At 42.2% G+C, this 26,127-nt stretch overlaps 1 protein-coding gene across 4 annotated transcripts in view; it reads right to left on the bottom strand.

The window, feature by feature from the left end:
* The window catches only part of TAB2 (TGF-beta activated kinase 1 (MAP3K7) binding protein 2), a 164,198-nt gene extending 138,546 nt beyond the window's left edge, over positions 1-25,652 (bottom strand). For all 4 annotated transcript variants that reach the window (XM_029594060.1, XM_029594061.1, XM_029594062.1 and 1 more), the window contains exon 1: positions 25,559-25,652. The gene's annotated coding sequence lies outside the window, so the exon portion shown is untranslated. The remainder of the gene's footprint in view (positions 1-25,558) is intronic.
* Between the last annotated feature and the right edge of the window lie 475 nt (positions 25,653-26,127).

Genomic DNA, 26,127 nt, shown 5'->3' with positions numbered 1-26,127 from the left:
GTGTATTTGGATTTTCAGAAGGTGTTCGACATTGTCCTGCATGAAAGGCTTCTAAGAAAACTAAAAAGTCATGGGATAGAAGGTGATGTCCTTTTGTGGATTGCAAGCTGGTTAAAAGACAGGAAACAGAGAATGATTAAATGGTCTGTTTTCACAGTGGAAAAAGGCAAACAGTGGAGTGCCTCAGGGATCTGTACTTGGACCGTTGGTTTTCAATATATTTATAAATGATCTGAAAAGGGTTACGACGAGTGAGGTGATCAAATCTGCGGACGATACAAAATTATGCAGAGTAGTTAAATCTCAAGTGGATTGTGATAAATTGCAGAAGGACCTTGTTAGACTGGAAGATTGGGCTTCCAAATGGCAGATGAAATTTAATATGGACAAGTGCAAAGTGATACATATAGGGAAAAAGAACCCCTGCTGTAGTTACACAATGTTAGGTTCTATCTTAGAAGTTACCACCCAGGAAAGAGATCTTGGCGTCATAGTGGATAATACATTGAAATCATTGGTTCAGTATGCTGTTAGGAATTATTAAGAAGGAAATGACAAATAAAATGATGAATGTCATAATGCCTCTGTATCGCTCCATGGTGAGACTGCATCTTGAATATTGTGTGCAATTCTGGTCACCTCTGCACTGGAGAAAGTGCAGAGAAGAATGACCAAAATGATAAGTGGCATGGAATGGCTGCCCTATGAGAAAAGGCTAAGGAAGTTAAAGGCTGCTCAGTTCAGAGAAGAGACGACTGAGGGGGATATATTATAAGTCTACAAAATCATGAAAGGACTTGAACAAGTTAATGTAAATCGGTTATTTACTCTTTCAGATAATAGAAGGACTAGGGTGCACCCCATGAAATTAGCAAGTAGCTCATTTAGGGGGCACTCATGAAGTTAGCAAGTAGCTCATTTACAACAAATTGAAAATTCTTTTTCACTCAGCACATAGTTAAGCTCTGGAATTAATTGCCAGAGGATGTGGTTATGGCTGTCAATGTAACTGGGTTTTAAAAAGTTTTGGATAAGTTCCTAGAGGAAAAATCCATAAAATCTATTAAATAATAAGCAATAGTAGCTTGAGATTTATTTAATGTTTGGGTACTTGTCAGGTACTTGTGACTTGGATTGGCCATTGTTGGAGACAGGATACTGGGCTTGACGGACTCTTGGTCTGAGCCAGTATGGCTCATCTTATTTTCTTATGTAAATGAAGGCTGATTCCCTGCTTCGGCCAACAAGGATTGCAGCATGGACTGATACCCCTTAATCAAGGCCACAATTTGTTTAATCTTGTCTCCAAATAAGATGTGACTTATTTAGGGTATATTTGCAAGATGCATGTGCATTTTTCTGGAGATTACATGCAAGTAACCATGCCAGTCTTCTAACCCCCAAAACATCAGCTGATTCCTTGTCCTTCCATTCGTTGATGTTAAGTGTTCTTGCCAGCTTGTCCAAAAACTTGGAATAGCAGTTGTCCTCTGAAGGGGAAGTATGCTGTGGCAGATCAGGCAACAGATCTGAGGGAATCCACAAGGAATCCTCCTCTGCCCCTGAAAACAGCGATGGAAGTAGACATCTGTGTTGGGTCTGAGGGGATACATATGTCAAAAGGCCTGACCAACAATCCTCATCTTCCAACTCGTGTGGAAATTCCCAAAAGTGAAGAGAATCCTCTGCCACTTGGTGAGGCCTAAGACTGATAGGTCTTGTGGTGAGATATGCACTGGCATGGAGCTAGTTAATGCCTCATTATGCAAGAACAGTTCCTCCATCTTGGAAAGGGGAGGTTACACTCCCCTTTCTCCTATTCTGAGACGTTAGACAGGCAAAGAAATTCCTCCCCATCTCTGCTAATTAGATGGTGGGCTGAAGTGCCCTCTGGACTAGTACTGAAGGATAGACATCATCTACTGAAATCCAAAAAGCTCATCATCACTTAGTTGTAATAGCATTGGTGCATTTGGATCCACCCTCGAAGCGGCCCAGCTCCAAGGTACTCACCACTTGTTGCACCATTATCTGCTTTCTCTGCTCCATGGCAGACTCCAATAATACTTTCCACACAGTGCCCTTGCCAGAGGAGACTAAGACCTCTGCACTGACAAGCTTTGATCTTGCACCTTCAACAGTTCTGCAGAATTCCATGCCAAGGGAGCCTTGAACTGCACAATATATGCCAAGTTTGCAGAAGGGGCCCTGGAGAGGCTAGTGTCCGTACAGAAAAATTGACTTGGCCATGTGGCAATCCTTCCATGCCATGAAAGAGGACAGAACTTGTGATAACCTGCCATTTCCCTCCTCAATGCTGACACCGACCCCACACCAGTGGAGTCACATGATTCCAGTACCAACTTTTTTTTCTCTTTGACTCAGCAGGGATCAGCTCTGGGCATGTGTCCCACTTCAGCACCTTTTTTCCTGCCACCTCCAGCGCAGATGGGCACTGTGCATTGCTCAACCCCTAAACTGTAGCAAAGCTGGGATCCAGCACCACAGAGGATGGTGAGATTTCCCAATTGAATGGAGTAAAGAGAAGGTGGTTTTCACATTTCAGAAGACTGACACCTCACTCCAAGAAGAAGAATGGCTCTGGTGATGCCAACTTTCAAAGCTCTTACCCTTAAGATGCTTTAAAGGCCTCCATTTTCCAGGTCCAACATGGGACATGTTGAAGATGTTGGGCCATATAGCATCAACAGCACATGTAACACCCTTAGCATGCTCAGTGTGCTGGTCAAAGCTTCTAGAAACTTTGATAAAAGCTTTCCGTGCTAGATCTATTGCCTGACCTGCCACAGTATACTTCCCCTTCAGAGGACGTCTGCTATTCCACCTTAATCAGTCCATTGTTTTACCCAACTTCTTTCCTAGGCCTCATTCCCACCCAGGGGAACGGGCTCATCATACATTGGAGTGCAAGAGGGCCTTGGCTTTCTATTTATATTGCACAGCCAGTCATAGGCAGTCTACTCAGTTCTTTGTGTCCTTTGATACCAACAGGCTGGGAGTGGTGGTGGGTAACAGACTTTATCCAACTGGCTGGCGAATTGCATTGCCTTCTGCTATGCGCAAACAGGCCTTCCACTGGCCGGAAGAGTTAAAAGCTCACTCTGTGCGGGCCATGGCGACAGTGGCTCATCTGTGAGCAGTCCCCATCGTCAAAATTTGCCAGGCCACAATGTGGAATTCTCTTCAAACGTTTGCGGCTCACTACTGCTTGGACAAGGATGGGCGTCAGGACAGTGACTTTGGTCAATCCATCCTGCGCAATCTGTTCCAGACCTGAACCCAAGGCTTCCTGCCTTGTGGCCCTGGTGGGAGCCAGACTATCCCCTGCCAACCAACAGTACCACAGTTGTTGTTGTGTCCGTTGGCACTTTGCTTGGTAACTGTTGGTCTTACCTGCTAACGGAGACAGCCTGGAACTTGGTATTCACCCACATGTGAGAACTACCATCCTGCTTGCCCTAGGAGAAAGTGCAGTTGCTTACCTGTAACATGTGATCTCCTAGGACAGCAGGATGTTAGTCCTCAGGAATCCTGCCCGCCTCCCCATGGAGTTGGGTTCTCCTTCCGGTTTGTTTTATTTTTTCGCTCGTATTTTTTCTATGTTATGAAACTGAAGGACCTCGCGTGGACGCATGGATAGTGGCATGCTGGGCATGCTTATTATGGTAGTCAAAGCTTCTAGAAACTTTGACAAAAGTTTTCTGTGAACTAGGACAGCAGGACTAACATCCTGCTGTCCTACGAGAACATCTGTTACAGGTAAGCAACTGCACTTTATTGCAACAAAAGGTGGTTCTACCAAGTACTAGTCTGAAGGGGTTGAATACTTATGCAAGCAGCATTTTTCAATTTTTAATTTTATTTTACAAAAATGCAGAAAAATAATGAATTGTGACTTTGAAAATTTACTTTAAAGGCATACTGGTTTGCAATATGCATGCAGTCTGGAACAATCTGGGTAAGTGTCATTTGTAATCCATACAAATCTGCTGACTTTTTTAGGTGGTCGAATACTTTTGCAAGTCACTAATATTCTTCTCATGTTGAAATATTGGCTTCCCACCCATTTCCACATACAGTTCAAGCTTCTCCTACTTATCTTCAACTGCATTCACTTTATAACTCATTATTTCTCTTGTAATATATCTCCCTGTATCTTTCCTTCAACATTCATTCATTGGGCAAGCTATTCTCATCCGTTCCCTGATCCTCCATCGCCAACTCCAGAGTCCATGTTTTCCAGCTTACTATCTGGAACAGCCTTTCTGAGTTAGCGCATCATGTTCCATCTCTGGCCATGTTAAGCCCCATCTAAAAATCTACTTCTGAGGCAACTTTTAAATCTTAAACTGTGGGTCCCCTTAGCCATATTTACTATTATAAATACATTTTTTGAAGGCTTGCCTTGTCTAGGCTGTAAGCTCCACAGAGCAGGCACCATCGCTTATTGTATCTGTATAACACTGTATATGTCTAGTAGTGCTATACACAAATAAGTAGCAGTAGTATATCTAAAAGAAATAAAATTCTGCTGTAAGTATTCTGCATATAGGAGAGGTGGCCAACTCCAGTACTCAAGAGCCACAACAGACCTGGGTTTCAGGACACTACAATGACAGATTTGAATATAAAGGAGGCAGTGCATGCAGATCTATCTCATGCATATCCAGTATGGATATCCTGATAACCATGGCCTGTTTGTGGCTCTTGATGACTGGACCTGGCCATTCCTGCCACATAGTGATAAAACTTTCCATTCATTTGACTATAATAAGGGGACTCTTGACTTTAGTTCTCAGCAATGACTTTAAAAAAATAAAATGCTAAAAAGACTTGCTTCAGTTTCCGCATTATATTCAGAAGCAGCTGTACCACCAGCAAAAGACAGCTAAAGAGCTGCAGTTGAGTAAAGTGTTTTAGTAGTAAGGCCAACACTGCCTGAAGACTAACCTAATTGGGTTCATCTGCACTTCTCTGCATTACAGTAGTTAAAAAAAACAAACAAAATATGCCTCTCTCTCCCAAACCACAGCATGCTTTTACTGGAGAAGTGGCAACAAGCCATACTAAATAAAATGGTTCTTAATAGCACACGTGCTTATTGAAAATGTTTAGATATAGGGAACAATCAGTTTAAATTGTACTAATAATCTAAGTACATAATTATAATATACAGGGAGACACGTATTTTCTCAAGAGCCCATTACGCTTTACAATGTCTTTAGGGTCAGATTTTGGGATGAGCGAGCTGGGCGATGCACCATCAGCATCACTTATTCCACAGCAGTGTGGCTGCAGAGGATCCCATCCCTCTGTGGTCAAAGAGGGAGGTTCCCATCAGATGAGGATGAGCCATGGGGGTGGCTTGCTGGAATGTTTATTACCTGGTGATTACTACCCTTACTCAAAAAAAATCTCTTGCACGGTTATTGCAACCCCAACATTGCTCTCTGCTTCAATGGCAAAGGGAAATGTGGAAAAGAGGATTTGCATTCAGATAAAAATCAAAAAGGACTGAACTACACAATCTGGGTAAATAAACATGGGAGTAGCTTGCTTATTACAGAGGTTACTACCCTAAACCAATTAAGCCTGATACATCACTTGGAATACATATACAGTGCTACTCTCTGCTTCTACGGCTGGGGGAAAAAAGTAGAAAAGCAAAATTGCTTACCTTGTAATAGGTATTATTCCAGGACAGCAGGATGTACTCCTCACATATGGGTGACGTCACTGACGGAGCCCTATCTCGGAAAACTTTGTCAAAGTTTCTAGAAACATTTGACTGGCACACTGAGCATGCCCTGCATGCCATGATATTCTCAGCAACAGGGGTCTCCCTTCAGTCTTGTATGTAGCAATAAGCTTTAGAAAAAATAAAATAATAAAAAGTATCGGGCCCAACTCCGCAGTGTGGCGGGTGGTTTTCGTGAGGACTACATCCTGCTGTCCTGGGATAACACCTATTGCAAGGTAAGCAATTTTGCTTTATCCCAGGACAAGCAGGATGCTAGTCCTCACATATGGGTGATTAGCAAGCTAGAGGCTGAGTCATTTTGTAGTGAAGCAACATTGCAGTATTGTTGGTAAAAATGAGGCAGCCAAAAATCACAGCAGGTTGGATGTAGGAGGAGTTGGGATTATACTGGAAACAAATTCTTTAATACAGATTGTCCGAGGGCTGAATCTTGTCATCCTTCTTTGTCCAAACAATAATGAGCTGCAAAGGTGTGAAGAGAACTCCATGTTGCCGCTTTACATATGTCAAGGATTGGCACTGAACGATAGTGTGCTACTGAGGTTGAGATTGCTCTTACTGAATGCGCCTTTACTCGCCCTTGGAGAGGAAGGCCTGCTTTTTCATAACAGAATTCTATGCAATCTGCTAGTCAGTTGGAGAGAGTGTGTTTGCCCACTGGATTACCCGGTTTGTTTGGATCAAAAGAAACAAAGAGTTGAGTGGATTTCCTGTGGACTGCAGTGTGGTCTAAGTAATATGCTAGCGCACGTTTACAGTCCAAGGTATGTAAAGAAAAGAAATAGATGCCTGTAGTCTTAAAACAATCCTTTATTGCAGTGGAGACACAAGGGTAGCCCGACTCTGGCCGAGTTTCGCCGTTTCAAAACGGCTGCCTCATGGAAGCATGTTTGCCTTTGCTAGTGGAGTTCTGCTATCGCGAATGCTTCAAGACGCAACATAAGAGATCATACAGCTCTTTATATGATCACATTATATTCTTAGTCGATATATAACTAATGAATTCAAGAAGATTATTGTAAGCCCCTGAGGCAGCCGTTTTGAAACGGCGAAACTCGGCCAGAGTCGGGCTACCCTTGTGTCTCCACTGCAATAAAGGATTGTTTTAAGACTACAGGCATCTATTTCTTTTCTTTCATCCTGACGGCTATTATAGATCGCCTTCCTTCGTGCTTTTTGGGCCAAGGTATGTAAAGTCCTTTCACCTTGGTGAGAATGAGGCCTTGGGAAGAATGTGGGCAAAACTATGGATTGGTTCAAGTGGAATTCTGTAACTACCTTGGGGAGGAATTTTGGATGTGTACGTAGAACCACCCTCTCATGTAGGAATTTTGTATAGGGTGAGTACATGACAAGTGCTTGTAACTCACTAACCCTTCTAGCCGATGTAATGGCTATGAGAAAGATAGTCTTCCATGTGAGAAATTTAACATCACAGGAATTCATTGGTTCAAAAGGAGAACGCATGAGCCTTGTTAACACCAGATTAAGGTCCCATTTTGTGACTGGTGGCCATATTGGTGGTTTAAGGTGAGTTAAACCTCTCATAAATCTACTGACAAGAGGTTGTAAGGATATGGGTGCATCTCCCATCTTGTTATGGTAAGCCGAGATTGCACTTAAGTGTACTCTTACAGATGAGGTCTGGAGACCAGAATCTGAAAGATGACATAAGCAGTCTAGCAAAGAAGGTGTGGGGCAGGAGAAAGGGTCAATGTCCTTTTGTGTGCACCACAAAGTAAATCTTTTCCATTTTTAAGAATAGTTCTTCTGTGTGGAAGGTTTATGTGAAGCTATAAGCACTTGAGAGACATTAGTGGAAAGATTGAGTGGTTGTAAGATCAAGCTTTCAACGTCCATGCTGTCAGAGATAGGGATTGAAGGTTGGGATGGAGCAACCTGCCCTGATCTTGATTTATGAGAGTGGGAGCCACACCCAGGCGAATTTGCTCTGCGATTGAGAGTTCGAGAAGTATGGGAAACCACATTTGTCGAGGCCAATGTGGGGCTATTAGGATCATGGACCCCTTGTCCTGTTGTAGCTTCACTAGAGTTTTGGTTATTAGCGGTATCGTACTATACTCGTATAGAAGACCTGAGTTCCAAGGGCGAGCAAAGGCGTCCTTGGCTGGCTGGTGTTTCTGTTTGTGCAGAGAGCAGAAGTTGTCCACTTTGTGATTCAGGTGTGATGCAAAGAGGTCTATGGTTGGTTGCCCCCAACATTGAAATATCCTGGTCGCTACTAAGGGATCCAGGGACCACTCGTGAGGTTGGAACTGATGACTGAGGCGATCTGCAACTACGTTGTGGATGCCTGCTAGATAAGTGGCCCGGAGAAACATGGAATGTGTCAGGGCCCAGTCCCAAATCTGTGCCTTGAAAAAGGAGATACGAGCCCATACCTCCTTGTTTATTCAGGTACCACATGGCTACTGTATTGTCTGTTTGAATAAGAACAGTCTTGTGTGAAAGGCAGTCCTTGAACGCATGCAGAGCATAATGTATAGCTCGAAGTTCCAGGAAATTGATTTGAAATGTTGCTTCTAGTTTTGTCCAAGTACCCTGGATTTGGTGATTGTTTATGTGAGCTCACCAACCTAAGGTGGATGTATCTGTAGTTAAAGTTATCTGTGGGACTGGTTGTTGGAAGGGAAGGGAAGTTGTCCCTGTTTGCCCACCAAAGGAGAGATGAACGTAGCTGATGGGTTACTTGAATTGGAGAAGACAGTGGTTGAATGGCTTGTATCCATTGTGACCTTAATGTCCATTGGGTCATTCTCATGGCTAGTCTTGCAATAGGAGTGACATGAACCGTGGAGGCCATGTGGCCTAGTAAAGTGAGAAACTGATGAGCTGTGGCTTGTTTCTGCGAGTGTAGCCAGTTTACCAATAGGGAGAGAGTGTTTCTGCCCGATCTTTGGGTAGGAAAGCTCTTGAAAGGATGGTGTTCAAGTCTGCTCCGATGAATTGAAGTATGTGAGATGGAATGAGATGGGACTTTTGGTAATTGATGAGAAAACCCATTGAGTGTAGCAGAGTAATCGTTCGACTGAGAGAAGCCAGAGCTCCTTGTTGAGATTGACTTCTGATGAGCCAGTCGTCTAGGTAGGGGAAAACGTGTACACTTTCCTTGTGTAAGTGTGCTTCTACCACTGCCAGGCATTTCGTGAACATTCTGGGAGCTGAGGCAAGTCTGAATGGCAGTACTCTGTACTGGAATGTTGTTGACCCACCAGGAAACGCAGATACTTGCAATGAGGAGGGAATATTGGAATGTGAGCGTAAGCGTCTTGTAGATCCAGAGAACAAAGCCAATCTCCTGTTTGAAGAAGGGGAAGCATGGTGCCTAGAGAAACCATCCTGAACTTTTCTTTCCTTAGAAATTTGTTGAGAATTCTGATGTCTAGGATGGGACATAGGCCTCCTGTTTTCTTTGGAATGAGGAAATAACGGGAGTAGAATCCTCTGCCCTGCTGAGTCCGGGGTACCGGTTCTATTGCTCTGGCTCTCAGAAGGGTGGATAATTCTGCTTGCAGATGAATTCTGTGATTTTCGTTTTGCGAAAGAGGTTTTGGAGGAGTCTCTTGGAATTGAGAGGAAATTGAGTTGGTTGCATAAGTATTCAACCCCTGTGCTGTGGAAGCTCCAAGTTTACACAGATGAAATATATTGTCCTAACAATTGGCCTCTACCTATGAATCATTAAAAAAGGTCAGCTTTTCTGGTTAAAAGACCCTCCACTTCCAGTACCATTGGTCAGACTGTGAATCTGAAGGAAAGCTGTGACAATGAAGACAAAAGAGTATTCTAAGAAAATTAAAGTATAGACATGCCCAAGATAGGAAAAGACTACAAAATAATATCAAAGTGCTTGTATATCCTAGTGTGCACTGTTAGATCACTGTTAGGAAATGGAAGCTGTATCATACCATCCCTCAAAACTCAGCTTCAGAGCAATGAGAATTGTGAGAGAAGCCACTTTGAAGGAGCTACAGATTAAAAGGCTGAATCTAGAGTAGAGTTGCACCAGTCAATCATATCAAAAGCTCTGCATATAACTGGCCTGCATGGAAGGGTGGCTAGAAAGAAACCATTACTGAAGAAAAACCAAATCAAAGCAGGTCTGGAATTTGCCAGAGAGCATCAGAGTTACCCAGCTAAAATGTGGGATAAAGTTTTGTGGTCAGATGAGACAAAAATGGATCTTTTTAGCCAAAATTCAAAACACTATGTGTAGAGCAAACCTAACACTGCCCATTCCTCAGCAAACACCATCCCGACAATAAAGTTTGGGGGTGGCAGCATCATGTAGTAAGGATGCTTTTCCTCAGCTGGGACTGGGCATCTTGTTAAAATTGAAGGATGGATGGATGGTGCAACATACAGGGAGATACTGCAAGATAACCTGCTTCAGTCTACTAAAAAACTAAAATTTGAGAGAAAGTTCACCTTTCAGAAGGACAATGATCCAAAGCACAAGGCCAAATCAACACAGGAGTGGTTGAACAACAAAAAGTTGAACGCTTTACAATGGCCAAGTCAAAGTCCAGATCTCATTCCAATCGAGAATCTGTGGCCCTACTTGAAAACTGCAGTCCATAAATGTCATCCAGCCAACCTGAACAACTTGGAGCAAATCTGCCATGAAAAATGGACAAAAATCACTTCCAAACAGTATGCAAAGCTGGTAGAAACTTACCCCAAAAGACTTAAAGCTGTTATTGCAGCAAAAGGTGGTTGTACCAAGTACTAGTCTGAAGGGGTTGAATACTTATGCAAGTAGTATTTTTCAATATTTAATTTTATTTTACAAAAAATGCACAGAAATAATGAATTGCAACTTTGAAAATTTACTTTAAGAGCATACTGGTTTGCAATAAACATACTATCTTCAAAAATTTCTAATCTATACAAATCTGTTGACTTTTTAGGGGGGGGGTTGAATACTTTTGTAAGCCAGTTTTTCAAAGAATTATAGCCTGCATGAATAGAAAATATTTGAGATGGTTCAAAGTAGTAAAACATACAAAATAAATAAATAAGGCACTAGATTAACCTGGATGGCGCGACCATGGTTAAAATCTAAACTTCAATGAGCATAGGCAGGCCAGATGTTTTGGACAATGGTTTTGCTAGTTCTGGTAAATGTGTGGATTATTAGAAAGCTTGGTAATCCACCTCACAAGAAATAGAAGGTGGATCTGGGTCCTGGATTTCACATAAGTTTTGTAAGAATCAGAGGAAGATGACAAGGCCTGAAATGGCACTACTGGCCTCTATGACTGGAAGTGGTAGAAGCCAGTAATTTAAGATTCTGGGTATGCTTGGCATTGATATAGACAGCAGCGATAGGAAAAAGGTTGAATGGTCAGGTAAAAGACATGGGGTAGGACGCTTGAGTTGGGATGAGTATGAGAATTTATATGCTCATGTATCCAAAGTGGAAGAATTGCAATTGGGCAGACCGGATGGATCAATTTGGTCATCTTCTGATGCTACTGACAAAGTAATTTTACCAACAATTGGAATTTATTTAAAAATGAATACAGGCAAATAATGTCCACTATATCTGTTACTGCCAACACTGACAAACTTTCTATGTATTTATTTATTTGTCTTAAAACCTGTCCATTCCAGTCACAGGGACTGTTCACCATAATAAAATAATCATGTACATGACATTGACACTGGCCTGAGAGAATTCCCTCTACAGCACCACAGGACCAAGATCCAAGCTGCATCAAGGTTTTCCTCCTCGCAGTGCAGAGGAGCATTAAGAAAGAACTAGAACAGAGGAAACAAGACCTGGCATGGGCTGGGGGATTCCCTCCTCATGAATTTTCATGTTTGCACATTTGTTTAATATTTAATTTTCATCATAAATTTTTAAAATGTTATCTTACTAAATAGCACAATTTAAATATAAACCAAATATTTTATAAATGGAATAAAATTCTAGGTTGTGTAAACATACGGTTATTTATATCCTTCTCAGGTGCCTAGCCTCATGCTTCACAAAATACACTTGAGGTATGTGTAGATCTCATTACAACTCTGTACTTTGTTGGGTTATGTTCCCTACTCAATGAACAGTTAAACACTGACTAACGGCAAACCTGCATTAACAAGTAAAGAATATCAGAATGGACTTTATGCTCACTAGCACAGATGATGAACAAACAGAGAAAAAGACTGAAAGTTAACATTTTCTTCTTTAAATTAAGACCAAACCATAAAGCATTTGTGTTTCTACAACATTTGAAGAGAAACACACTCTGGAGTGTACATGATTAAAAGATTTCAGTGTACTTCCAGGAGACTGAAGGCATGATGCCAAAATGGGTATGTGACATGAGCTTAAATCCTTTAAACACACAATCTGTCATCACAACTCTTCACACTAATTGAATCTAAAGTCTTATGTCTGAGAATATGACAGAGAAGAAACTCAGCTTTAAAATAAACCAATTTTATAGGCGTAAATAGCGAGATAGAAAACATCATCACACAAGAGTATTGCAATAAGAAGATGGGGCCAGAACAGAAGTGTATGTTCAGAACAAGATAAACTGAAAAATCAGCAATAAAATTGATGCCCCAAAATTTGCCTCAAAAAAACAGAGTATAAGTCAACAAGAAATGTAAATAAAAGGAAATGATTAGCTAGATCATATTTATCTGCGTCAAAAGCCTGTTACCTTTTTAATTTGCTACAAGATTTACAGCATTTTTTTCCTCTCCCATCTCTGTCTGGCCTGTTATACCAAAAACAAACTTTTGCTATCAGTGTTATTATCAAGGATCTTTGCTCAAGGAAAGTGGTTTCTATATATAAGTGGTTTCTATATATAACTTGGCATAACAATTTCAAATGATGTGCCTTTGCAACTGGTCTTGAGATCCCACAGGTCTGAAACAAAAATAATTTGGAAAGCTCTATGGGATATACAGTATATGGTAAAGACCAACACAAGCAGTGGTATAATGCACCAGTAATGCCACACCCCAGCTTTAGAGTATCCCATAATTGTTTTGAATGCACCGCCAGGGATTTAAGAAATTGCGAATACTAACACACATTTCTGAGAGTGTGGCTGTATTTCATATCCTTGTACTAATGTACTGCATATTTTGGTAAAACCCATATATTGCCCTGGAGTTGCTCTGATTCCTTATTGTAAGGAGCTGCTGGTTTGGCCAAATGACTACTGGGCTTACAGATACTATGTTTTAGTAAAAACACAGTATGGAGATTCCAAGTCAAAACTAACATGCCAAATATGTAAACACTTAAGATAAAAATAAATGAAAGCAAATCAGTCAGAATGAGAAATTACTACTTACCTGAAAAATATGGGGTAGATTTTAAAAGGAGTGGGCGCACATGTACACCCAATTTTATAACTTGCACACGCAGGCGCAAGTTATAAAATTAGGGATTGGCACGCACAAGGGGGTGCACACTTGTGCATCTTACATGCGCTGGCACGCGATCCTCCAACACAGCGCCAATGGCCGCTCTGTCGGAGGCCTCTGGCCCTGCCCCCGCATTGCACCTTTTGTAAAGCCTCAGAACTTACACACGTCCCTAGGCTTTACATGCGTCGCTGGGCCTTTTAAAAATAGGCCCGGCGCGAGTAACCTTTTTAAAATCCAGCCCGTATGCATACTTTTGTTACCTTCATGAACTATCAAAGCAAATGTTGCTTATATGTAACAAATGACCTCCCAAGGACAGTCCTCACATAGGTATGATTTCATTGGATGGAGCTCAAGTTAGAGTATTGACTGCCAAGCTACTGAAGTTTTCTGAATGCTCTCCTCAGCATGTGCAGGTTGTCCCACATCATGGCATTTGTATGCAGTCCCCTCACTTTGGTATATACTAGATGTAAGGGATACTTCATTTTCCCTTACTAAATTAGAGGGACTCTCTACCATCTTATGGGGACCATCCTTAAGAGTTTTCCCATCCAGCGTGTTGGGATTGGTCCAGCTCAGGCTATAAACACTCTTATCTGAGCATGAACAGGGTGGTTGAATATAGATTCTTTTGTGGGAAAAGGAAGGTTTTCTGGTGGATCCTGGTATGACCCCAGCATGCATCACTGGGACAAGCAAGGACAGCAATCTTGCTAGAGCCTTCCCAGACCCGGAGGATGCAGTCTTAATTAGAGGAGAAGAAAATAAAACCAGCCCTCTCAAAAGGCAAACATTTTAAAGTTATAACTTGCTCCCATCTCAGGAGGGCAGTTATCCCCCTACCTGAGGGGAGAAGGACTGGGTTTCTGTATTCTGTGACTAGTTAAAATAAGAGTTTGCAGTTGCCCAGGTACTGCATCGCCCTGCAGCCAGTAAAAGTGGGGTTTGTGATGTCCCAGGAGTAAGAACTGATTTTTGGTAAAGTTGTGTTTTACCTGTATGGAGAAAAATATTTTTCCACTACCATCTCCCTGCCTAGTTTGAAAAAGAGTTGTTTTCCTTTTCTATCACCAGCAAGGGACTTTAGATATTGATTCAGAGGCTGAGGATGGAGGAAGAATTTGTGGTACTTGGAGTTTTCATTTTACTATGTATCCTCATGATTTTTGTTATTTTGGCTTGGATTCTATTTTTTAAATTACAGTAAATTTTTGGTTGAACACTTCAAGTCTCAGCTTGTTTTTCCTTACCGAGATCCAGCCTGCTGAGGATTACCCACGTGAGTACTACTGAAGGAGTGATTAGAGCAAGCAAGGGACTATACAAAGTACCCACCCCCAAGAGCCTAGGGCCCCAGAGGTGTATCCTCCTCCCCACCAGAACAGACCCAGGCACCCTGGGGCAGTGGAGCGTTGTGGAGCGAATAGAGAGGAAATTGAGATGTCCGGAACAGTGAGCTGGTCGTGGGGACTTTTGTGTGCCCTCGTCTTCCAGAAGTCACCCGAAGAAAGGGTTACATACAACTTAGAAGAAACCAACTCCTCGAAGGAGGAGGGTTTTGTGAGAACTGATATCCCGCTGTACTTGGAGAACATTTGTTATAGGTAAGCAATTTTCAGAGAATAAGCAGTCCTCACATAAGGGAATCCCTAAATACAAGTTGCATTCAACAACAAAAAAAAAAAGGGGGGGAGAGGGAACATGCTCAATGCTAATGGGAAAACAACTTGTTTTGTTGGCAACAAGCCTGTTTCTATTTTCTATTTCCTTTAAAAAAGAAAACCTGGAAATAATAAAAACAGGCTCTGAGGAGGATGGAGTTGAATTCTAAATCTCTAAGAGGACTTGCAAAACAGAGTGACCAAAATTAGTATAGCACTAGGAGTCCCTATCCAAACCACAAGGCAATGTAAATGTGCGGTTGCAGGGAGATCCCATCCTGCTCAGCGGCCAAACCACAGGGGGTCCCCGTGGGGCCGCTGGGAGATCCCATTCACCTGGCTGCACAAGTGAAAAAGGCCCATTCATCCGCCAGGGAATCCCATTCCGGCTGGCGGCACAAGTGAAAGAGGCCTGTGAGTCCGCCAAGGGATCTCATCCCGCCCAGTGGCACAAGTGAAAGAGGCCCGCCCGATGTCCAAAGTGAAGGAGGCCCCTCGGTAGTCAAGTGAAGGAGGTCTGGGGATCTTGTCCCTCTCGAGCATGAGAGTGTGTGTGTGTCTGTCTGTCTGAGAGGGAGCCAGTGTATGTGTGTGCTTGAGCAAAGGGAGCCAGTGTATATGAGTGCTTGAGCGAGAGGGAGCCAGTGTATATGAGTGCTTGAGCGAGAGGGAGCCAGTGTATATGAGTGCTTGAGCGAGAGGGAGCCAGTGTATGTGTGTGCGCTTGAGAGACAGGGAGACAGTGTGTGTGTGCGCTTGAGAGATAGGGAGCCAGTGTGTGTGTGTGTGCGCTTGAGAGATAGGGAGCCAGTGTGTGTGCGTGCGCTTGAGAGATAGAGAGCCAGTGTGTGTGTGTGTGCACTTGAGAGATAGGGAGCCAGTGTGTGTGTGTGCACTTGAGAAATAGGGAGCCAGTGTATGCGTGTGCATTTGTGTGCCTGAGAGTGAGGGAGCCAGTGTGTGTGTGTGCCTGAGTGAGAGTGAGCTAGCATGCATGTGTGTGCCTGAGTGAGAGTGAGCTAGCATGCATGTGTGTGCCTGAGAAAGAGGGAAGAAGCCAGTGTGTGTGCATGTACGCCTGAGAGAATGGAATCCAGTGTGTGTGTACCTGAAAGAGATGGAGCCAGCATGTGTGTATGTGCCTGAGAGAGAGGGAGGGAGCTAGTATGTATGTGCGAATCTGTGAGCCTGTGTGAGTTTTGAAAGAGTATTTGTGTGTGTCTGTGTGAGCACCAGAATGAACGTGTATGTATAATGAGAGAGGAGTAAGTTTGTGTACCTCCCTTCCCCCTCCCACTAATTCATGACAATCCATGACAGGAAGTCAAAAGTTCCCAGGTATGGAGAGTGGGTGGGCTTTTTTTTTTTTTTAATTCTTATTCATTTTAATTAATTGAGTGTTATTTATCTGCATGCTGTTTTGAAATATTTGATTGGTATTTGGTAAATGTAAAAAATTACTGGATGTTCTTCTGTTCATCAGTTGTTTTGTTATATTAATTATTTTTATTAGTTTGGTTTCACTATTAGATTGATGCTTCATTATTTTATTGCTTGATGTTTTCTGAGGAATGGTGATGTTTTTGTATTTCCATTGGTACACTATATACAAAGTATGACTTGTGATTTCCAGATCAGTTTTTGCCTGCATGCTTCTATTTATGGTCTCTTTATTCTGTATTTAGTGAGGGTCTGTCTGTGTTCTACATGTGTGACCAAGGTGAAGTATTTTGCTAGTGTGTAGTTTCTGTGAATGATCTATTGCAGCTTGGTTTGTTCTGTTTTGCTGAGAAGTGGTATATTTGTGTTTTAAGGCCTGATGTAATATTTGCAGTGCTGCCTTTTCATAGGTAGGATTGTTACTGTTTGAGTGCTGGCAGTTAGTGCTTACAGCTTGACGGTCACATCAAGGCTCTCTCCGTACAGGTCATGTCAGTCTCAGAGGCTCATTAGCATGAGGTCCCCATTCACGAGATATGCAGAGTCTGCATCTGCCAAAAAAAGCAGCAGCTGGCTCCCTAACTGCCCTGGGTTCACCCCAGAGTCATCGACCTCCTGGGAGAGAACCAAACAAGATCATGCCACCAAGGAACAACAAAAAGTGATCTGCAAGGTCATTGCCACTGCATCAAATGCTTGCTTAAGGATAGATTCAATCCTTCTAACATGAGCATCCTTCAAAGCCACTCCTCCTTCCATGGGAATAGTGGTCCGCTTGGAGACTGCACAGACCAGGGCATCTACTTTTGGAAAACGTAAATGCTCTCTTACCACTGGATCCAGAGGATACAGGGGTTCCAAAACTCGACCCCCTTTGAAATTAGCCTCTGGGGCGCCCAACTCAAGACCAATTAATTCTTGAATGGCTTCCATCACAGGGAAAAAAAAACAAGAGGCCTTATGCAAGGAAACCAAAATAAGATTTTTCTTTGGCTCAGTCACTGCGTCTGCCCCAGGAACTCCCAACATTTTCAAGGTCTGGGAAATCAGAGCTGGCAGTTCATGTTTATGAAAGAACTGTAGCATAGTTCTATACGGTTCTAATCCTGGAGGAATTTCACCATCCTCAAGGGAGTCAGGATCGGCGTCATCATCCATGTCATCTGGACCTCCATCGGGAAGTCCCACTGCCGCTCTAGCGGTACTCCAGGGCTTAACAGTAGGTGCCGGCAAGGTTTCCACCTGTGACTCTACTCTGGGAGTATTAGAAAGGGCCTGGAGAAAAGATTGCAATCCCTGGAAAAACTCTACCCATGAAAAAATAGAAGCATCCAATTCCGGAGGTACTTGAGGTGTATTCACTGAGCTACCTTCTCCTGCTGAGGAACCAGATAGGGGAGATCCAAAATCAGGTGCCCCACCGGAACTGCCTGTACCCAGGCTTATATCCGGCTGGGAAGAGACAGGCTTAGTGAAATCAGAGGAAAGCAACTCCTCCTGAGCCTCCAAAAAATGCTGGTGGAAGTTAGTGAGCACTCCTGGCTAAGATGCCCGAATATGACAAGCAGTGCAAAGAGAAAGATGCTTAGGCTTCTTAGGCATAGGCGCATAATGGCTGACAGTGCACTTAAACAGCAGCCGGAGGCATGAGTCTAGTGGGGGGGGGGGGGGGGGGGGGAGGGGTTTATACGTCCAAAAATACTAGGCATCCAATACATAGACTCCTTTAAAAAAGGTTTGGATAAGTTATTGGAGGAGAAGTCCATTACCTGCTATTAATCAAGTTAACTTAGAAAATAGCCACTGCTATTACTAGCATCAGTAGCGTGGGATAGACTTAGTTTTTTTTGGTATTTGCCAGGTACTTGTAGCCTGGATTGGCCACTGTTGGAAACAGGATGCTGAGCTTGATGGATCCTTTGTCTGACACAGTATGGCAATTTCTTATGTTCTTATATCCAATACATAGGCGTCTCACACTTAGGCATACAAAACTTAGGTGTCCCAAAAATAAGCGCCATAAACCAACTGAAGCGCACAAGGCAACTTGTGTGCACAGGTAAGCGTGCAGCCACTTAAGGCGCTGCTTAATTCAGATGCACATAATACAAGGCCCGACTAAGCGTCCAAAAACTGGATGCACAGCTAGACGCACATGCCAAACAGACAATCCTGTAGAGGGCAGCCTAAGAAAGCACACAAAATGTCATTGCGGTCTACTATGTGGCACAGAGTGAAAAAGCCTCAGAGCGGGGCCTAGCCTACAGAAGCTGCCCACGTCCCTTGACCTCCCATGGAGTGAGATGAACATCAGAACGGTGCGCCAAGCACGGAGACCGGAAAAAGGAGGAAGCCCTACGCTACAAAAACCTCCTTTTAAGTCTCTGTAATTTTTTTTTCCCCTGACTTCAGCCTTACCTGGTTGAGTACTCAGATTGTTTCCGGCTGATGGGGGAGAGGGCATATGCTGTCACCAGCGCACTTGGCTTCCTGCACCCGCTGCCTTTCAGCCACTTAAGCAGCTAAATACATGCTGGCTGAAAAACCAGCTACCAGACCAAGGCACTCATCTGAGGAATCACGGAAATTACCTCAGGAATTCTCAACTGAGGGAAGGACCATTTGGTATCACCACAGGAGAGCGGGACAAATGTAATATCCTTAATTCTCCTTTTTCAAAATGAAGCAATCCCCAGTAAAGAGATACACGTCCACCATCTGCTGGAGACTGAGAATACTGGCAGGCTGATGTCACTGTAGGGGCTTATACAATGTGATGTCAGTTTGCTCCGTCTCCATCTGCATAACCCACTTGCTCTGGATTCATCTGACTAGACGCTATGAAAACAATGATTAATTCCTGACAAAAATAAAATAAAAACTGAAAATGAATGTCCCTAGTTATTCATTTTATATTGTGTTTTGTCATTTTATATTTTTATATATTTAATAAAATATGCTAAAAATGTTTATATATTTGTTTGTAATTGTACAGTGCTGAATAGGTTAAGTTTCTTTAAATTCTAAAATTGTTTCTATCAATTTTTATTTCTTTCTTTGATAACACTTTGTATATGCTGGATTTCCATTCATGTATAGTCTTGCATTGTATACTCCTTTAATCTAGATATACCCACCCCTTTTTCTTACTAAGATCCTCTCTGACTTCATAAATCAACACCACCTTTCTCCCTCACAACTCTGAGTTTAACAATTGCTGCTTAGGGCTGTCCATCTTTGGCTGCAGTTTCAAGACTAAGAGCTGCAACTACATTTTTTTAAATAAGTGAACTCACAGCTGACTCCTTAAACAATCAAACTCTTTCACTGATGCACATATTGGCTCATCATCCAAACACTTGGGAAAATCTAAGGAAAGACAATGTATCAAAAGAAACACCAGTGCATCTGACACCAGAGCTAAAAGACAACCTACTAGGAGTTCTCCACTTAAGACATTTATCCTTTTATCCTCTGACATTTTGAATGCTGTGTTCTCAAGATAAGCAGCTGGCTAGTGGTGAATTTGTACAGAGAAGTCTGCCTGCAATCAACTCAGCACAAATTTTCAGTAGTAGGTCCTACACTGTGGAATGTACTCCCTGGTGAATTTCATGAAATGTCTTCGGAACTCATGTCATTTCAGAAAAGGTAAAAAAAAAATATTTTTTTTTTTACAAGCTTCTGAATGAGCCTAGGTCTTCTGTATTTAGTTTTTTAATGTTTAATTTTACTGTTTCTGTAACTACTGTAATGCACCAGAATGACTGTTGCAATAGGTGAGACAGAAGTATCTTAAATAAAGAAATAGAGAACCTTTTGATGCATATGGTTGAGCCAACCACCTTCAGATGTAGAGGAGCAGAAACTCTGGAAATTTCAGAAATCTATCAGGTAGATTTTAAATAGGCCGTGCGTGTAAAAGCTGGCCTTTATGCACGTGGCCAGGCCTTGCGCACGCTGAGCCTATTTTCAAAAAGGCCCGGCCACACACGTAAAGGCTGGTATGTGCATAAGCGGCAGCCTTCCTGCAAGGGGCGGGCCAAGGGACCTGTTCTGGGCAGGGTGGGAGGGGAGGGGCGGGGCAGGCTGGGACAGCGCCATTGATCGCTCTGCCGGCGCATGCAACATACTTCAGGTCGGGCCCTGAAGTAAGTTGGGGGTGGAAAAAAGTAAAGGAAAAAGGTAGGAATTAGGGGTTGGGAGGAGAGAAGGGGAAGGGAGGTTAGGGGAGGGAACTAGGGAAGGCCGGGATGCGTCGCCGTGCGAAATTTGCAGAAGTGTACGCCCCTTATGCATGCGCAGATTACAAAACCCTGCACGCATGTGCACGCCGGCCCATCGATTTTATAACATGCGCGCGCACCTATGAAAATCTACCCCTAAGCTATTACTTGTATCTTCTCAAAATCTAGCAGCTCCCTGTTTGAAAAAAAACAAAAAACAACATCCTCTCAAAGCAGGCAAAAATATTCAGCTTCAGAAGTTTCAATCTCCTCCCAACTACACATCTCCCTTATGAGGAAAGTTGCTATTAATTATCATAGAATACACTTTCTGAATATTAACATAAAGCTGTGTGGAAAAGAAGTAAACCTTTGGAGAAGGTTGCCACCCAAGTGTTTCCATAGCAGTGAGTATCAACCATCATCAGGTATGACCAGGAGAGAAGTGGAATAGAGTCTGAGTCCAAGTCCTAAGGAGGGGGAGGAAAACACCAGCACCAGGATACAACCTTCAAAATAGAGGTCACCTGGGGAAAACAACAGACTTGTGCCACCCTCACCCTAAAGTTAATTGAAATTTAATGTGGATAAGTGCAAGGTGATGCATATAGGGAAAAATAACCCGTGCTATAATTACACAATGTTGGGTTCCATATTAGGTGCTACAACCCAAGAAAGAGATCTAGGTGTCATAGTGGATAACACACTGAAATCGTCTGTGCAGTGTGCTGCGGCAGTCAAAAAAGCAAACAGAATGTTGGGAATTATTAGAAAGGGAATGGTGAATAAAACGGAAAATGTCATAATGCCTCTGTATCGCTCCATGGTGAGACCGCACCTTGAATACTGTGTACAATTCTGGTCGCCGCATCTCAAAAAAGATATAATTGCGATGGAGAAGGTACAGAGAAGGGCTACCAAAATGATAAGGGGAATGGAACAACTCCCCTATGAGGAAAGACTAAAGAGGTTAGGACTTTTCAGCTTGGAGAAGAGACGACTGAGGGGGGATATGATAGAGGTGTTTAAAATCATGAGAGGTCTAGAACGGGTAGATGTGAATCGGTTATTTACTCTTTCGGATAGTAGAAAGACTAGGGGGCACTCCATGAAGTTAGCATGGGCCACATTTAAAACTAATCGGAGAAAGTTCTTTTTTTACTCAACGCACAATTAAACTCTGGAATTTGTTGCCAGCGAATGTGGTTAGTGCAGTTAGTATAGCTGTGTTTAAAAAAGGATTGGATAAGTTCTTGGAGGAGAAGTCCATTACCTGCTATTAAGTTCACTTAGAGAATAGCCACTGCCATTAGCAATGGTTACATGGAATAGACTTAGTTTTTGGGTACTTGCCAGGTTCTTATGGCCTGGATTGGCCACTGTTGGAAACAGGATGCTGGGCTTGATGGACCCTTGGTCTGACCCAGTATGGCATTTTCTTATGTTCTTATGTTAAAAGGACCAGCTTTATGCAGGAAGGGTTAAACTAGGGCCTTCTAAACCATCTGAAAGAATGAATCTATAGTATGTGGTGTCAAACGTCCATGTACTGCAACATATATCACAATCTACAAATATTCCAGTTCTCTTCAGGAAGGATACTAATGCTAGAATTCTTCAATACATTAAAATCAGGGATTCATAGGATCTTACTTGTAGTTAAATGATTTTTGCAGGAATTTATTGACTTCAGTGGAGCCTCACCAATCACTTATTGAACACTTCTAGAGCCCCTCTTTACAACAACGTGAACTCCAGCTCCATTAGTTTTGTATATTTATGATACTAGTTGAGCTCCTGTCTTAATAAAGTTGTAGCTTCAACCTGATTTTTATAAAGAAGAACCACTATAGTCTGAAGCTTTACTACCCAATACACTAATTTTCAGACGGTTTTTCTGTTTCGCTTTTAAATCACACACACAAATATAAATTAAAATAAAAGATAAATTGGTAACCTATAATCTATTTGAGTCAATACAAAATAAACACCACATATACTCTACTGACAGCAGACATCTGGGCTTTAGGAACACTTCTAAGCAGCAGCAGGCTAGCATGTTTCTCAAATAGGTCCAAGGTGCTTTTTTTTTTGTCTTTTTAATAGCCACTGCCATGGGTCGCTTGGGAGTGAGCGCCAAGTGGTGGCGTGAATTACGAACTGGTATACATTTGGTCCGTTACCTGAATTTGGTTCTAATGTGGGTTGTTTTAATTTGTTACTTTCTTGTAGATCTGTTTTTTGTCAGTGATTAATACACCACCAACTTGGTATGTATCCCCTCTGCTGTTAGCCACAATTTTGGTCTGTCTTTTGGACACTATTATTTTTTAATTTCCTTCTATCTGTTCCTTATTGTAGATTTGTTCCTCCCGATGCAGCTTGATGCGAAACACAGTTCATGTCGGGGGACAAAGGAATGTTTTTTTGACTCACTGTATACAAATTCTTTTATTTATTTTAGAACCAGTTTACCAGTTTTAATCATTAATTGATTTGACTGTTGCGATTTCAAGAGATACATTACATTTTCAAATCTTCAAATGAACTCACAGACCGCATAATCTGTTCATATGGCACACTTTTTCTTTCATTATTATATTTGGTGTGCTTTGTGTTTCCACATCTACTGTGGTATCCAAAATATATACAGTCACAAAAAAATAAGTGGGCAAAAACTAATACATTCAAGTGTTCAGTGATACATGCAGTAATTGTATAACCATAATATGAACGCTAATGTTATTATTAAATAAATAAAATGCTTCCAGCGCACCAAAAAAAGCAGTATGAGTGAGAGAGCTCGGTTTTCAAAATAGCATACTGATTCATAGCCTTAAGGCGGCAAGCAGTAAATGTTCAATTTGCCCCTTTGCAAGTCTTTGCTTGGAGTTTCAGTGATTGAGAAACGTGATGCAGATCTAACACCTCCTGAGGAAGCCACTGGAGTGGCGAAAGAGAGGTGCCTTTGTCGAGGGAGTAAATGGTTTGCAAAGGAGTTATCTAGCTAATGAGCGGTTATTTGGAGAAGATGCAAGAAATCCCAAGTGAGCTATCATACTGAAGAATCTTTGGTTAAAGAAAAGTGAAGATTGAGGGAGTACAAAGTCTTACAAAGAAGATAGTCACTGAACAGATACTTAAGGAATATGTAAGAACTCTCAAGTGACTTTTTGTGCTGAAGTTATATCATTCAGCGAAAGACACCAAGTCTTATGTTAATGATTTCATCACAGTTCTTCATCTCTCATTACATCTAAGCCTTTTGGAGTATTGTTTACTTATAATAAAGACAGCTACCTCACTGGATGCTCTGACTGCTTGTTTCATCAGCAAAAATGTTATAGCGAATGGTCTATGAACTGTTTTAGTATAATTGTGTACTATTTCAATATGTTACTTCTATTTATGATATAGGATGCTCAAGATTTAGTTATTTTAGCCCTTTTGATATTGTTAATTTATTTTAGATAAATAGTAATAGATATATTGAAAAACTAAAAAATATTTTATTCAAATTTAATAGTAGTTTTAAATATAGTCTATAGTACGTACGGTATTTCATTAATAAACACTGTATAGCACAGGTATATGTGTGTTTTTGTAATTTAATAACTGTTCATATAATGGTTTTATACATTTACATACACACACACACATATATATATACATATATATATACACACACATACTGTATATGCTGAAAATTAAAATATCTGATGTTATCTAAATTGGGAAAATTCTCAGCATCAGATTGCCCTGGCACCTATGTATGGGCTGGAGAAAAGAACTGACCCAACCTCAAGACACTGCCATTTACACTCGAGGGACAAAGAAGCCAGTCCCAAGCTGCAGAAACCAAAGCCTAGGAGGGAGAGAAACTGGGCTGAAAATGTTGCCATTGCAGCATGGGAGACAGAAGAGTTTCCAATGCTAAGCAGGACAAGAGTCTGGCCTAGTCAGTACAGCAACTGCCTTCAGCAGTTGGGCCACATGGGAGCCAGCAGGGTTAGCAGTTGAAAAGGAGGGGCTGGAGGAGATGGAATGGAAGAGGTAAGAAAGGCTAGACGGTGAGAAGGGCAAAGAAAAGCAAAATAAGCAAAAAGTCAAGAGTCTTATTTGGAGATGTGAAGGGGCAGGAAAGAAAACAAGCAGGAGGAGGAACAATCTAGCCTCAATGCATTTCTCATGGCAAAAATCCCAACTGTGTCCCTTCCTATGCCCTCTAAAAGCAAATGAAGTTTGAAAACTGAAACAGTCAAATACTCCCCCAACAACATAGCTCCATACCAAGTTTAATTGAGCTAGGTCCAGCCATTCAAAAGTTGTGAGTGGACACGGCAGAACCACAACCCACAAGTATAATCTGATAAGTTAGCCTCCCCTGTATTGGGGAGGCTAACTGCTCCTTGCCCTTTTCCCCAAGTATCCAGAGCTCCTGCTAACCCAAGAGAGGGGGGGGAGGGAAGGTGGGAAACAGAAGCTTGGAGAAAATATGCAGGAATGCCTTTGAATTGGAAACCCTGAGCATTATTTATTTATTTTCAGGCAGGCCGATGCTTTGAACATCAGTCTTATAAAAGATTTTTTTTTTTAAACTGCACTTCGATTGTGCCAAATTCTGTTTACGTAGTGTGTCAGATCTACTTGCTTTCTGGGGCAGTGGGGAGCAAGCTTGCGACCCTGGGTGTTCAAAACCAGGGAATTCCGACATGGAGCCTTGGAGATTCTGCTGGACCTGAATAGGTAGAGGGGGCTTCTACTAAGCTTCCCCTCTACTAGGACTAGTCCATACTACAGTTCTCATACAGTGGGAAAAAGAAACTGTACCACAGAACCCAGATTGTACTGATCCCCCTACGAGGGAGTACCCAAGGAACCCTGCAATTACTCTGTGGTACCTCTTGAATTTGCAATGATCTGTGCAGATGGAGGCATCTACCAAAGGGAACCCCCCCCCCCCCTTGCTTACCTTCCCTTCTTCTAGCCTCCTCAGCCGTGACCTCCCTTTCTCTGCAGATCCTTACCTGTGAGAAACAGTCAGCATGGCCTCCACTGAGGGATGCTAACCTCGCCGCAGGTCTTGAAACACAAGAGATCATACATAGCAGCCTGGGAAGAAAAAGGAAAACTGTTTGAGCCGAGGCGTCCTCCTCCTGACCTGGGAGTTTTGAACTTCATTCTTTGCCTCGCCAGCTATGGACTTCATAGCGAAGGCAACTCCCGCTTATCTGCTCCAATGTCCCACTCTGAGGAATAGTTCCATCCTGTGGGAAAATGACCACTATTTGGTTGCATGTGTGTTAACAGGCCAGAAAAGTTACCAATGCTATTTCACATTGCTGTAAGTAAGTTACATCAAAACTGATTGCACACTTTTCTTTTTTTTTGCACCACCTTCATAATGGTCTAACATCATCTTCAGTTTAATTTAGTTTACCAACCTCTCTAGGTAGCCTCCTTCTTGCAGAGGAAAGAAGAAAGGTAAATATATGGCTTGCTTGCCTTAATATACATTCTCTTCACTAATATATGACTATATATAAATAAGTACGTATCACTATGTAAAAACCCCTACACCAAAAAAACCAAACAC

Source organism: Rhinatrema bivittatum, chromosome 3, assembly GCF_901001135.1.
Source record: "Rhinatrema bivittatum chromosome 3, aRhiBiv1.1, whole genome shotgun sequence".
In the NCBI taxonomy this organism is placed as follows: domain Eukaryota; kingdom Metazoa; phylum Chordata; class Amphibia; order Gymnophiona; family Rhinatrematidae; genus Rhinatrema; species Rhinatrema bivittatum.
This window is presented reverse-complemented; position numbering and strand designations above follow the sequence as displayed.